Source organism: Gopherus evgoodei, chromosome 1 (genome assembly GCF_007399415.2).
Source record: "Gopherus evgoodei ecotype Sinaloan lineage chromosome 1, rGopEvg1_v1.p, whole genome shotgun sequence".
Lineage (NCBI taxonomy): Eukaryota > Metazoa > Chordata > Testudines > Testudinidae > Gopherus > Gopherus evgoodei.
Window position 1 is genome coordinate 328,928,256 of NC_044322.1, and position 16,653 is coordinate 328,944,908.

Below are 16,653 nucleotides of genomic sequence, written 5' to 3' on the forward strand. Positions count from 1 at the left end.
AATATGTGTACGCAACATGTACTCCATATCTGCCAATTCTCAAAGTGTGGCCTTTGGATTTGAAAGCAACAGCTCTAGCTGGCGAGTTTAAAGACAGGCCTCCCTCTCACCCAACCAATAGTAGCTGTGCTATATTGCAAGTTTCATCAGAGAACTGCCAAATATGCAATCCCTCTAGGACATTCAACATATATTCATTAAGTGCAGTGATGTCTTCCTCCTGCCAGAATTTTAACAAAAGGCTCCTATGAAATTCCATCTCCCTTGCTGTCTGGTCTGTGACAACAGTGTGTACCATAGACTAATAGCCTTTACGGTCAGAAGGGACTATCATGATCAAATAGTCTGACCTCCTGCACATCGCAGGCTTCACAACCTCACTCATCCACTCCTGTAATAGACCCCTAATGTCTAGCTGAGTTACTGAAGTCCTCAAATCCTGGTTTAAAGACTTCATGTTACAGAGAACTCACCATTTACACTAGTTTAAATCTCCAAGTGATCTGTGGCCCATGCTGCAGATGAAGGCAAAAAACTCCAAGGAGCTCTGTCAATCTGGCAAATTCTTTCCCAACCTCAAATACAGCGATCAATTAGACCCTGAGCATGTGGGCAAGACCCACCTGACAGACACCTGGGAAAGAATTCTCTGTAGTAAATCAAGGCCCTTCCCATCTAGTGTCCCATCGCCAGCTGCTGGAGATATTTGCTGATAGCAGTCGCAGATCGGCCATGCTCTTGTAGGCAGTCTCATCATACCATCCCGTTCATGAATTTATCAAGCTCAGTCTTGAAGCCGGTTCGGTTTTCTGGCTCCCATTGCTCCCTTGGAAGGCAGTTCCAGAGCTTCACTCCTCTGATGGTTAGAAACCTTTGCTTAATTTCAAGCCTAAACTTATCGATGGTCAGTTTATATCCATTTGTTCTTGTGCTCACATCGGTGCTTATATTAAATAATTCCTCTCCCTACCTGGTATTTATCCCTCTGATGTATTTATATAGAGTAATCATATCTCCCCTCAACAAGCCAAGCTCTTTGAATAGCCTCTTATATAAGGTAGGTTTTTCATTCCTTCAATCATCCTAGTAGCCTTTCTTTGCATCTGTTCCAGCTTGGATGTAGTAGCATAGGTGCCAACTTCTACTGGCTCCAGTGGGTGCTCAATCCCTCTCTGCCCCCGGCCCTGCCCCAACTCCACCCTGCCCCACCCCCTACCACCCCCATTCCAATCCCTTCCCCAAAGTCCCCACCCCAACTCCGCCGCCTCCCTGTCCCTATTCGACTCTTTCCTCAAATCCCCGCCCAGCCCCAAATCCTCTTCCCTGCCTCCTCCTGTGAGCGGGCCATTTTCCCGCTCCTCCCCCCTCCCTCCCGGAGCTTCCTACAGCTGTTTGGTGATGGCAAGTGCTGGGAGGTAGGTGGAGGAGCGGGGATGCTGCGCGCTTAGGGAAGGAGGTGGAGGTGGAGGTGGAGGTGAGGCAGGGTGGGGAGCTTGGCTGCCAGTGGGTGCAAAGCACCCACTAATTTTTCCCCATGGGTGCTCCAGCCATGGAGCACCCATGGAATCGATGCCTATGTATAGTAGAGAGATCTAAAATGAGTACCCTCTCCCCACCATATGCTTACAGATTTGCTTCTTTGGGTTCTTTCTTCATAGAATTGAAGAGAAGAGAGACACTTTGTGGCAGCTGGCTAGTTATTTTATTATACTTTAAGAATGGACTTAATGGAAGGAGAAATCTAGTTAATCAAGTAGCTAACTACATCGCATCCTGCAGTCACTATGCAGGAAAAGTTTCCATTCCAGACTACCTTAGGAGTTTCACTTACATAGGACTGCAGGATTAGACTGTATGGCCCTGATCCTGTGGCATGTTGCACATGGGTGGACCTCTGCCTCAGTGAGGAACCTCAGTGAAGTCAGTGGGGTTCAGGGTGCAAGCAGGAGTCTTTGTACACAGTGTCAATTGCAGGATCTGGGCCTATGTGGCCATTCAGCTTAATATCACTAGTGTGGACCCATGAGTTTACTGTTACAAAAATATTGCACACTTTTATTTGCAGCAGCCCTCAATAAGCACAGTTATCTTAGACACTTATTCTTCTTGGGTAGATGAAGGAATATCATTCCTGGATGCATGCCACAGAAGGTTTTCAATTCCTGAAAGGATTTGTTAGAACAGTACAGTGTGGGGGGTTATTGTTTACTTTTATTATCATTACATTTGTCAATACTCATAGATCATTCCTGAGAAACTCTAAATAAGTGTAAATTTGTTGTAGTGTAGCATTGTATCTTGCATTTCAAACAAGAAAACTGGAATCTAGAATAGTAAGAAATGATTGAAGGTTTTGCTCTGCCGGTGTGGGTGATGATGTAAATGGAGGAGCAGGAGAAACACACTGAGCTCTCAACTCAGGTGTTGGCAGCTAAAATGCTCTGCAATTTAATCTTATTAAGCTCATTGTAATTAATTTATAACAACACTTTCAGCTCAAATGCAAGGCAACCATTTTTTTTCCGTCTATAAGATGTTGGAATGACGGATTTGGTGACTAAAGTGTTCTTTCCACAGACCAAGAATTGCACAGGAAGCAATAGTAATAGCATCCGCACAATGAACTGCCAATGGCCTTAAATTTGGCTATATCTACACTCTGAGGTGTGTGTGTGTGGAGGGGGAGGGGTATTTCTCAGGTCGTGTAGATATACTTGTGCTAGCTCTCATCTGAGCTAGCATCCTACACATAGTGGTGAAGCTGTGATAGCATGGACCACAGCAGGAGCAGCACAGGCTAGCTTCCCCAAGTACTTACCCATGGGGTTCGATGGGGTTGTATTCAGCGTGGCTAGCCCATGCAGCCATTGCTGATTGCGGTACAAACAGCCACTCTGTTATTTTTAGCATGCTATCTCTGATGAGATCAAGTATGCGTATATCTATACAAGCTGGGAATCACACAACTAGCTTGTAGTGTAGACGTAGTCTTGGGTGGAATAACCTCTTCTAGAGTTTAGAGGATTGTTCAGCCTCTGTGGCCTGTTCTGTTCTTGGGCTCTTTGCTGAAATTGTAACTAGGGATGTGGATTAGTGTCAGTGTTGGTGTGTAAAACAATATCTGAGACTGAACATTTTTTAAAGTATCATTGTATTTCTTGGTGTTTCCTAGGTTTAATCTGAGACCAGAAGTGAAAATATTGAAATGCTGCAGTATGCAAAGAGTTGTCATTTGCATATTCCTGACCTGAGTAAGGAAGTAATAGAAATCCTACAAGTCAGCCTATTATTCAGACTGAAGACCTGAAGTTAGGTATCCAAAATTCTAGATACTTCTCCTTTTCACTCTGCCAGTGATGCCATGATTGATACTCAATTTATTCACTCACCCTACGATTGCTTCAGTGCTCTATGTGTCTAATCCAGGACCCTGTCTCTGAGAGTGCCCAATGTGATGTTGTAGAGAAGGGAAGGTGACCATCTACGCTAATATGGTCACCACTATTGCAAAATTGTGATAAATCTTGTAAAAAGTATGCCTTCTGAGGTATCATTAGAAAAGTTGTAATCTGCTAAGTATTATTATCCTGTTTAAATGTGTGTATCTTTATTGTATATGAAGTTATGAAACTTTGCTATGTGTTTGTATTTCAAACATGGTGAGCTTGAGAAATGCCCGCAGGTTAGCTCTTCAGGCGTAACAAGCAAACTGTAAACAAGGGCGTATGGCACATCATTCCCAAAGATACCTCAGACGGCATGTAGGAAAAGATGCAAGCTAGAATCTGCTGTTCAGATGAAGGATGGATGGCAAAGCACAGATGTGATAAAGCTGTCTGACTTGTATCACAGTCAGGATTTTTCCAGCAAAAAGGCTCAAAATATAAAAGAAGTGAACAAAAGCCCCTTGTCATCTCTTTCCTACCCCATCTCTGGACTGGTGAACTTTAACAAAGGGATATTTTGAACAAAAGCACTAAGGTCTCCAAAGTATTTGGGCAACTGAGAGAGACTCATGGAAAACTAGCAGATTTAACATACCTGCTATTGTTCTGGACTATATACTCTGATCCAACTGTAATGTATTTTATCTGCTTTAAGCATATAATAACTCATTACTTTTTCTTAGTTAACAAATCTTTAGTTAGTTTACTACAGATTGGCTACAGCATTAATTTTGGTGTGTGATCTGAAGTATCCATGGTCCCTGGTAAATGAGTAGCCCCCTGGGGCTGGAAGAACCTAATATGTGGTGAATTTGGTTTTAATAACCTTTCATCATAAAGTCCAGTTTGTCTGGGTGGCAAAAAGGGGCTGGGATGCCTAAAGGGACTGTCTATGGCTCCATGGCAAAACTAATCTAGTGATCCAGGAGTACGCTTTTGTTACTAGCTTGCTGAAATCTAATGATAGACTATACCGTCAGTTTGTGATGTCTGTCCTGTTTCCTTACAATCTGTCCTGAGTTTGCCATTCTTAGCGGTGAGCCACTTCAGGCCCTGCGACACCCAGTACCATCTATTTGTAAGGAAATCCTACTTTGGACAGCTATGGAATAGTATGCTTGCCGGAAAAATCTCTTCCTAACCCTGAGAGTTATTGGTTGGCTTATGTGCTACCCATGAACTGTGGGATGTTTTCATTTGTATAAATGTCAGGGTGTTTTTTTTATTTTTTTGAATTTTACTAAATTCCTGGCCTCAATGATATCTTGTGGCAATGAGCTCCATGGTGGATTAGGTGTTATGGAATACATAAATAATCCTGATTAACTACACTTAAAATATTTGTTGCTAGTTTATCATATCTTTGTTCGGATTGCTCATAACTTAACCTGGGCTTCAAAATGTTTTGAAGTTGCCTAAATTAACTTTGTTTCTGGGGAAAGGGAACTTTTTTCCCTTTCCAATTTTTGCAGGTCTCTCTCTGATATAATAAATGTGACGAGACACCATTTCCTCCTCTCAGATCACGTGTGCACCTTTAAAGAGGATTCTGCCTGGGGATCATTGTTTGTCACTCTCCTCCTTTCATACTCAAGTACTCTTATTTCCAATCATTCCACTCTACAGATACGTATCAGTGCTACTCAAAGGGAGGGTTAATTTTTTCTCTTAATTTTTATGTATATATTTTTTAAAACCTTAGATGTGCATTTCAAATAGTGAGCTTCCTGGTGAAATTCGCTAAATCACAGCAAAGTTTGAACAATTACCAGGAAACAATGTAATGATGGCAAATTTGCGTGTAATGGCATAGCAAATTTACAACTGTGGAAATTAAGTATAATTGTACAAAGAAGTTCTCCTCCTCTGTTGGGGAAAAAATCATGACATGAGAATGTTTGTCCTGCTTTAGTTGATGCTCAGGGATGGTTCCTGGGAGCTGGCAATGAACTGCAATGTTCTGCACCAAAGATCCCACAAAATACAGTGTAGCAGCCGCTGAACTTTAAAGTGTGTGAGAATGCATGTGTGTGTGAGACCCCATGCTCTTACTGTTTGTCTGTAATTTGAATCATGAGTGCTCTATGCTGGGATAAAAATAAATTTTGTAGCGGTATATTAATGAATCTGTCCCGAACAATTATCTTAAAATGATGAGGATATAAATTAAATTCTTCTCTACTGTTTAGAGGAATCTTCCACTCAGTTCAACTGTCAAATCAAGTCAAATGTCAGCATAATTGGTTGTAAAGTAGTCCTTAATAAGTCCTTAGTAATCAGTATTTCATCTGTCAGTCTAATTTAGTGTGACTGCAATATTCGTAATTATAAAAAGTTTTAGAGCTGTAGTTAACAACGCGAGAGGCAGGGGGCCCATAGAATGTATCAGCAAGCTGTCAAGAGATCAGAAACATTTTAAAATTTGAATGTGCTTTTAACCACTTTACTATATAAAAGGAATATGTTAAATGTCATTTTTAAAGGCATCTTCATGATAATTCAGCATGGCCCCAACGAGATGTGAATAATACAATAATTTGCTGCCATTTTACTAAGTGATATGATAATAGCACAGTGCCATTACTTGGAATACTCCCTATTGAGTGCTTGCAGATTAAATAACAAATGCCCTATTGTTCTACATAAACAACTTATTCTTCAATTTTATGATATTTTTATCCAAAAGGAAGAATATTTTAAAATGTTACCATAAAGTTCCAATAGTAACAGTCTTGAATGGAACACAATCACTGAGCTGATGATGATAAAAAACAAAACAAACACCTCTGTGTTAACATTTTAAGCATCAAGCAGCCTGAAGATTTTCCTGCCTGACCTTGGAATCCTTGTGTGTGGGTTGTCTCTTATTCTAATTGAACTCTAATTCTAATAAAACTTAAGTAATTTGCTGAATTTTCTCCCCCATGTTACCTCCCTTATTAAATATTTTTAAATAACTGTATCAGATACATAATTCTAATAGAAATAAAATGGAAAGAGACTAAAAATAGTGGCGTTATCACTTGCTAGCTGCATTACCATAGAGCTTAGAGGTTCCAACCAATATCAGGGACCCATTGTTTGTATGAACATAACCCACTGTCCCTATCTGAAAGAGCTTACGATCTAATTAGACAAGACAAAGATTGGGAGGAAGAAAGGATTATTATGCCCATTTTACAGATGTGGAGCAGAGGCACAGAAGAGAAGATTTTTTAAAAGGATAATTTGGGTGCCTTGAGGTATGTTAAGAGAACCTGATTTTCAGAAAGTGCTGAGCTCCTACCCTTTGAAAGCAGGTCTCCTTAAGATACGTCAAGTTGGGTGTCCAGAAATTGAGGCATCCAAAGTCATGACATCACTTTTGGAAATCTAGTCAGAGGGAATAACTGGCTTGACAAAGGCCAAACAGTTGAGCTCAAATCTCCTGAGTTTCAGGTCAGAGTCTGACCCGCAAGACCTTCCTTTGTCTTCCAGTCTACAAGGTGTCTAGTAGTGAAGAGGTAGCTTTGAGTCTTGACAAACATCCATCAGGGTAATTTACACTGGGAAAATGTCCTCAAAAATTCAAACCAGTTTTAAAACTGGCTCAGTTAAACTGACTTGAAGGATTGGAGTCTTCATGTAGGTCAAACTCCAGGTAGACTGAACCATTTTTACTGAACTGGTTTCTAAATGACTTTCAGCAATTTAACATGTAAAAACGTCGGAAGGAACCATATTGGTGGTGGATGGGAGCATCAATAATGCTACATGTAATTGGAATCGTGGCGATGAAGGCAGTATTGTTAACTATCATGATTAAGAAAACTATATTTCAAGAAGAAGAATTTCACTATGATTAAAACTAGGCTGTGTTACTGATACTGCATTGGTAATGCTACAACTGTGCACAATTTTTTTCATATCCAAAACTGTAGGTGAAAAAGACATTTTTCATTTTCTTTCCCTTGTAATTTACAAATTACAGATTAGGTTTAATAAAAGGACTTTCCTCCTGTAAATTAATAGTGTGGGAATGGCAACTTTATAGAAATTGCAGTTTTTTAGCTGTCACAAACCAAGCTTTATATGCATAATAATCTGAGTCATCTTTTCCCAGCCCACGTAAAGATATTTTAAAAAACTTTAAAACTAGAGGCACTCGATGAATATTTCAGAAAAGCTCACTCAGTGAATAAGCTCTTGTTTTTGGAATATAGTGGATTTTCCAGTGCACTCTTCAACACAAGTCAACTAGCCAACTTTAAGATATAAACTAGATTAGAGAGAAGCTGATTTGCAGTGTTTCAGTTTCTGGTGATGGTTTGCCAGCTCTACATGAAAAAAGGCAGAAAACAGCTATTTTAATTGTTTTTGACACTAAAACTTTGAGGCATTTTTATAGATATCTGAAAGAGAGGCCAAATTGTGTTATGGAGCATAGGTGTAGAAGTGTAACCCAGAGCAGAAGCCAGTGGGATTGTGCATGTATCAGATGAAGTCATTGTGGTTACATGTACATAACTGAAAGCAGAATTTCCCCCGCTAAGTCTGATTCTACTCCTCTTGCACTGGGTTTTATACTGCAGTTAATGAGAGCATTGACTTCAGTGGAGCTGCTGGTGTGATTGAGAGCAGAAACTGGCTCCTTGTGTTCCTCCTGTTTTGCCTTATTGTTGTGTGCAGTCTGTAGAGTTTCTTGTCTCAGCCCCAAATTATTAAAGAAACACTTGTTTCTGTCTTCTAAAATCCCTTAAACTTATCCAAACTCTACTGGTTAGAAACAAGTATGTTTTTCCATACTTTTTGATTGTATGGAAAAAGTATCTATTTTTCCTTGTAAAGCCAAACAGAGAATAACACAGTTTAGAAATTGCATCAGATTTAATGGCTCTTGGTGCCAGATGATATAAAGATGATAACTTTACAGTAGATGTTTCTTTCAAGCTACAAATATTATATGAAGTCTTTTTTCCTGATTGTCAATATATCTATGGTAGATATGATACGGGAGGGTATTCTTCATGCAGCACAGGGTACAATCCCCGTGGTGGGTATCAGTCTGAGGAAAGAACAGTTGGCAGCTGAGGTTTTTCTGTGACACTGTTTTGATGATGCTAGTAATGCAGCTAAAAATGGGTACCTAATACTTGTCTTATTAGATATCAATCTGCAGCGTATAACTTCCAGCTGTGGATATGTCATCTACCTTGAGATTGGCTACTCAGGCATGAGTTATTTGTCCCTCTATTTCTATCCTAAATTGTGTTTTGTCTTATTATTCTAATCTAAATATCTGTAACAAAAGCTCTCTTCAGTTTTTCCCAAGAGATCTTAAGGAGATTGCAATGAATTGATTGCTCCAAGAATATTTGTCATGTTCAGCTTCACCTTTCTATTTCGTTTCAGATTTGTTAGACAGGTTACCTTTTTGAAGGTGTGTGGTGTGGTTTTGACAATTTGTCTTTTGTTTGGGGCTTTTTGGACTTGTGAACTAAGCACTTAGGGGGCTTTATACTATTAGTGGAAGTCACCAGGTGGCATTATTAGAAACATTTCTATGAATTCTGTTTAATTGAATGTATGGACATTAGAACTTGAATAAATGCTAGTTAGTTGTGGCTCAAATCTTTGTAGTTGTACATATCACCAATAAAGTTGCTTTATTTCCTCAGTGTCTCTAATTGTAATAATTACTTTGGTGCAAAGTTTTACATTGTGTCAAAACACTGAGGAATTTTCCTTCTAAGAACAAAATATAAGCCAAACTGCTGTGCCTTTGCTGATCCTCACTGGGTATGTCTACATTGCAATTAGACGCCCACAACTGTCCTGTGCCAGAGAGCTCAGGCTCAGGCTAAGGTGCTGTTTAATTGTGGTGTAGACATTCTGGCTCAGGCTGGAGCCCAAGCTCTGGGGCCCTCCCACCTTGCAGGGTTCTACATCCCTAGCTGCAGCCTGAGCCCAGATATCTACTGCAGTTAAACAGCTGTGCAGCAAAAGCCCTGTGAGACACAGGCACAGGCTACACATGGGTTTTTAATTGCAGTATAGTACAGTATATCCTATGAGATCAGTGAGGCTTTGTGTTAGTGCAGAAATCTATCCACATAGAACAATTCAACGTCAGGGTCCAAGATTGTTTTGCCAAATGTTACAACATATAAATATATAAACAGATTGTAGCATATATAGAAAATAGCCACTTAGGACTATTGTTGGGTGATATTGGTTAACATTGTTTCTCGTATCACATTTTTCATTAGCTTATTTTGGGTTTGGGTTTTTTTTCTGCCTCGATAAATAGTTTCATTGTGGCCTGTGGGGAAAAAATATGGTGTGATCATGCAATGAACAACTATATCATGATGTGTATATATACAAGGAGGAAGAATTAAAATAGAATCAGGAAACCATTAACTCTGATGTTGCCTAACTTTTGAGTTCTAGATTTTGCAATCTAAATAACTCTCTTTCATTTTAATATAGGTTTTTGTATGCATTCCTATCAATTTTTTAAAAGGAAAGCAGAGTGACACTGACAATTACCATTGAGTCTAACTTCTATTACTGGTAAAATAATAGAACAAATTCTAAATAACTAGGCCCAGATTCAACCCAGCATTTATGATAGCACAACCCATTGATGGAAAACCCACAAATTAAGGGAGGCTAAGACTGAGTCATGGGAAGCAACTTCAAACTCCTCTTTGGAGCTGTTTCTTTCTCCAGTTCCACTCATCAGACTGCATGGGGATGAGAATCCTATGGAGTCTCAGCTGTAAATTAAGCTGTCAGGGCTGACTGAAACAAAAAAAACACAGTAGATAGCCTTGAAAATATAACCCAGTGCAAAGTGGTCACTAGGGGTTGAATGGAGCAAGCAAATAGCCAATAGCACGTAAAAAGAGTTTGTGAGTTATTGAATCCAGCTCTAAATGCGTAAATTGGTTCTGTGATTAGCAGGTAATAATTGTAGTCAGGAACTATTTATATATTGAGCAAAGTTGTTCCACAGATCATGCAGAAATGGAAATTTTGAGGAAAGACCAGCAGCAACAACATTATGGGCCTTAGCTTAAGGGTGAATGCCCCTTGGAGAGAGGAAGACCAGGCTGACACATGAAGGTGTAAACAGCACTCGGCACCAGTTTGGATTAATCTAGTCCAGGGTAAATAACTGTTTTGTACATTTAGAATCACGATGCTGTGTTTTCATTCCATCTTTGTATTGGTTTCCACTAATGTTTTGTGCAATAAAATTAGTGGATCTCTAGTACTGAGACTTTGCAATATTATTGCTGTTCACTTCTGGGGAAATTGATAGAGCACAATGCTTTAAAAAGTACCAGTATGTACGTTTTTGAAAAGATGATCTCCTCATATTTTTAAATGGAATAGAGAGTTTATCACAAGCTTTGAAGATTTCAAAGAGAAAATCAGTGTTACTCCCCTGCTGAAAACTAAAAACATCCATTTTGTCAATGGGTCTAATCTGCTTTATTTGACATAACTGCCACTGTAAAAAGAAAGCATCATTAATATCAATGAGGGCAGATGATCAGCTGTCTGCTCTGAAGGTCCTGTCTTGAATTGTTTATTGCATTGGTTTGTATTTTGGAGGAGACTGCTGGTGTTGGCACATTTAATGGTCTGACAACATATAAACCTTTCATCAGATATTATAAAAACTCTGATGCCAAACTGCTCTGAGCCAAAGTATGGCATACAAAAGAAGCTTTTAAAAACATACATATTTTTAAATGATTTGGGCCAATTGTTACAACTGAGTCGGCAAGCGGTTTCAAAGTATTCATGGTTCAGATACTGCATTTTGCACGTTTATGAAGTCCTTATTTTTTAAATTGATGTTTTATGAGGCTAAAATGGACACTTAACCTTTTTAACCCTTACATTTTTTAGAGTTAGCAACATGAGATTTAAAAATCATCCGCTACAAGCATCTATCTATTTTTATGAAGTACACATTTTAGTACGGCTCTAGAATATGAAAATGTTTTCTATTCTTAATTAAAATGCATAGTCTATACCATGTATGGCTCACATATGCTGCTATCAAAGTTAATGGCAAAACTGAAGGATTTAATCCTATTGTCTGAGACCAATGAGGTTCGGGTGAGTATTTAATTGAGAGAGGAAAATCAAAATGTGACAGACTGAAAATTCAAACCACGTTGCCGTTTATTAACGGGGATAAGTTACAACTTGTGCTGGGGAGGAGCACTTTTACCAACCAATGATACTATCAAAATGCAAATATTCACAATTTTACATCAAGTAAAACAAGGAACAATTCACTAATCAAAAAGCTATTAAGATAGGAACATACACAACTTTATGCCAGGCAGAACAGGGGACAAAAAGAAGCAACCAGGCTAGACTGGACCAACAACAGGAATAAACCATAACTGAAGCCAAGGAAAAGGCAATTCATCAACCACAAATATTATCAGAACAACAATATACATAGCTTTGTGCTAGATAGAGAAAACAACTAGGCAAAAATAGAACATTTACAAAATCAGAATGTAAGTACCACAGAACAGGAACACACATACAACTTTGTACCAAATGAGGGAGGGGAAAGAAGAAGAGGCTAAACAAACAGAGTATTTACAGAGATTAAAATGTACATACCACAGTCCAGGCGCAGCCGACCAGCAGTACAGACACCAAGGGCATGATGAATTGGTGGGAAGTAATCCAAAAACAAAACAAAACGACACAACACGAGCCGGCTAAATCTGGAGGAGACCCTGGCTGAAAGGGTGATCAGGCCTTTCAGCTAACACGCGGATACTCCTGCTGATTTTGGTGCGAGACATAGTTTTATTTGAAGACTCTTACTCATGTCAGTGTCTGATTGGTTCCCAGCTCCTGCACCAACCGGCTTCCAAGCTGGTGCCCTCTACGTAAACAGGATCTGCACACGGCACACTACCCTTTTTGCACACGGCACTAGCCTGACCCTTAGGTGACCAGGGGAAAAGAGCGGGAACATGCACTCGGCGCTATATGTTGCACACCACACCACAAGGTAGCACACGACACTACGGTGTTGCACACGGTACCAATGTGACTTTTTGACCGACAGTTGGCCAAACAAATTTGCCATGTTTGAGCATAGGCTTTAGGGCTGCGACACCTATATGCAGGTTAACAATAATCTGGCCAAAAAGCAGCTATGTGTAGTCAGCATCAGGATCTAAAATGTGGCATATGTGTTATTAGCATTATGCATTATTACTAAGGTGTATGGCAAATACACCATACACCAAATAAACCATATTTCATACACCAAATAGCAAAACAAACTTTTATTATATTTTAACAAGTGAATTTATGTGATATTTGATCTAAATGAAGCAGATCCCCAATGACACATCTGTTTTCTTTGTATTTGAAAATTATGTTCAAATACATTCAAGGGCCTGACTCACACCCACAAAAGCAAGGACATTCAGAATTAAGCATTTGTTCTTAATGCATCATGTTGTACTTAGAGTATTTTTTCTTCAGCTAATAGGATATCCTGTACTATAAGGATTTATGTTTGAATCCTATCACAAGGTTCAAAAGTACCACCTACCATTTTCACTTTGACTTAAGCTTTTGTCTTAAATGCTCCCATCCCTTTTGCCACTCGTGGAGTTGCCTCAGTGAACATGCAATGGGGAGAGATTTTAAGAAAAATGGTAGTGTAGAGCATCAGTGAAGTAGAAATTCAGCTCAACACCAGCGCTTCTCTAATGCATCTTTGAAACTTTCAGTAACTAGGGTTACCACGTTTCAGGTTCACAAAAAGAGGACACTGCTGGAAGGGGGAGAAGGAGTGGGAGCTGGAGGGGGGGATACAGTTGGCATGTGTGTGCGCACTGGGGGCCATTTGGGGGATGCTGGAGGGAAGATTTGAGGGGTGAGCAGGTATTTGGGGGATGCTGCAGGATTTATCTGGGAGGTTTTAGAGAGTGTGTGTATACTGGAAGAGGTCCCTGTGGGGTGCTGGAAAGGGTACCTGGCAGGAGCTAGGAGGAGTATTTGGGGGGTGCTGGAAGTGTGTGTGTGTGTGTGTGTGTGTGTGTGTGTGTGTGTGTGTGTGTGTGTGTGTACTGGAAAAGATGCCTGTAGGGTGCTAGAAGGGGTATCTGGGACTTGCTGGAAAAAAAGTGTGTGTACTGGAAGGAGTATTTGGGGGGGAATGCTGGAAGGTATATTTGGGTGGTTCAAGAAGGGGTACCTGGGGCCTCCCTCTTGAGATAGGGGACAATTTCATTCCCTGTCACAGAGGCAGGGCAGCTGATGCAAAACTGGAATGCAGCAACAGCCGTCAGTCAGTGCCTCCCTATGGGGCTCTTCCCCTCCCAAGTTTTAATTGCACTACAATACTTGTTTGAGGTGAATTGAAATACTATTTCTTTTATTTCTTTTTTACAGTACAAATATCTGTAATAAAAAATAAATATAAGGTGAGCACTGTACATTTTGTATTCTGTGTTGTAACTGAAATCAATATATTTGAAAATGTAGAAAACATCCAAAAATATTTAAATAAATGATATTCCATTATTGTTTAACAGTGCGATTAATCACGATTAATTTTTTTTAGTTGCTTGACAGCCCTAGTGCAAATTGAATGCATACCAGAACTTTAGCACTTTCACAAGTGTAGATGATTAAACTGGTTGCAAGGCTTTGGAGAACCAGGTCCATTATGAATAAAATATTCTAGAAGAAATATCCTGGCTCGGAGTCCACTATTTTCTCAAGCTGGAACAGTATACAATTGTGAAGTGCACTGTATTTTTTTTAAAAGCAGCAAAGAATCCTGTGGCACCTGTATTTTTTTTTTGTATCAGAGATACTTTCGATATATTATTAATTATTTTAGGAAAATGTAAATAATTGCTTAGTGGTACACTTTTTTCTTAGTTTATAATCTTTTATCTAAATATTTTTGCAGTATTCTTAGTATATCAAAGTCTCAGTTTCAAAAATTGTCTGTAATATCATGTGGCAACGCTTTTATCATTTTTGAATGAAGGGGAGACACAGTGAAATAGAATGGACTGTGAAAAACAAAACTAAACCAAAATCAAAGCAAAAACTCCAAAGCCCTAGTGAATCTTTAGAAATCTAGTGATGTACATTTTTCTCAAGGAGCCTTAGTATTTCATGTTACAACTTCTGAAATGTTTTGTAGTTGGTAAGACAGATCATGTGTTAAATAAATAAAGAAGGAATAAATCAATATTGTCATCAATCAGTGAGGCACTGACTGATTCCACTGGTAGTCTCTTACAACAGCACTTGATAAGGTTAGATAAGGACCTGCCAGACTGTCAGCAACAGATAAACCATTTCTTCTGGGTGGATTAATACTGATATTCGTAGGCACAGGAAAAGCATGTCACTTCTGAACTCTCTTCTCGGGGGTCAGTAGGAGGGTCAAATAAGTTGTTTCAATCAGCATCCATAGCCAAAATGTCACTCAGTTTGCTGATCTTAAATCAACTAATACAAAAATCTAAGGGTAAAATCCTAGTTCTACTGAAGTCAATGGCAAATTGACTTTAGTCGGCCCAGGAATTCAACCTAGGTGTCTAGCTGACAATATAAAAGCAATATAAGAAACTATAGGCAATGCATGAGCCTTGCGTGTTACTGAGGTCACCTCTTTGTCCTGCGTTCCAGCCAAAAATTCTTAACTCTGGTGTAAAATTTAAGTATTATATTTTAATTAGTACAGATATTAATATCTTTGCTTTCTTCTTTCCTTTAGTAACCTAGATTAAGCATTCTAGTGATTCAGATATTTAGAGTTCTGCCATGTGTCAATGGTGAAAAAGGAAAGATTGGTGTTATAACTGAACCTGCTGAGAAGTTAAGTAATCATTCTAACTCTCTCATAGAAAGATTCCTGGAGGGTAAACAGGGAAAGGGTTTCATAAAACCCTGGTTAGACGACTGCAACTGTGTATTCTAGTTGACCTTTATTTATAACATTCACCAATTTATTTATGCATGACAGCAAGAAGATTACACAATGACAAACACAACCCCACAGCTCTATGTGCAAGGTAGAATTAAAAGGCTTGGTACAGTAAAAGGATAATTGAACAAAGGAATGTAGAATATTTTACACTGTTGGATGGTTTTGTTGATAGTTAATGGTATAGCCATTTTTTAGGGCCATAGTTTGAGGTCTTTCAGAGAGTAAAACTCCCTTGACTTCATGAGCCTTTTGGTTCACTGATGTCAGCTGACTAGTCAATGTGAGTTTTATTTGATTAATAGACCACAGAATTTGGACCTCAGCTATGATCCACAGTAAAATAGAGCACAATAGAAACAGATTGCTTTGATTTTAGGAACAGGAACTGCAATTTTTTGGTTTGAGAGTAATGATCTCAAGATATTTTCACCTTAATCCCATTGGTGATGCTTAAGGATGTGCTCTTAAGTACTTTGCTGAATATGGATTGATTTAGGCCCATTATTTTCACTGAGTTCGTGCCTGAGTACTTTGCTGAAAGAATTTCCCAAGGGAGACGCCTATCTATCAAAGTACTTATTATGTGAAACTCATCACCATAGTATCTGAATACCTCACAAACATGAATTTTATCCTCAAACACTCCTATGAGATAGAAATCTCATCTCACTTACAGATAAGGAACAAAGGCACAAAGTAAGTGACTTGACCGAGGTCACAGAGAAAGTTTGTGTCACGGCCAGAGTTTAAATCTAGATCTCCTGAGTCTAATCCAGTGGTTTACCCACAACATCATCCCTGCCTATTTGTCAAAGGGGCAAAGTAGTGCATTCATGTAGTTACAGCACAATATTTTCTCCAGTAATGACTTTATTTAAAGGCTTCGTGATTTGTGGTGATTAGGGGGTTAAATTCCTTCCGTGAAGTAAGGGATGGGAATTTGCCTCTCCTCCAAAGTGTGGTCTCAGCTGTCAGGAATGAAAGCTAGTTTCTTGTGGATGAAGAATTGATGTGCTGATCTAAGTAGCCCAACAACGAGGGAGTGTTTGTTGCAGTAAAGATGACCTGATTATAAATCAGGAAAGTGTTTCCTGCCTGTCCCGCTTGGTGCTATAATTTTGCTGTTCTCAGCCTTTCCTTCAAGAATTGAGCCCTGAGCTGCCCTGGAGAAAAGAGCTATGCTAATGCTAATGAGCTGGATAAAGATGCGTG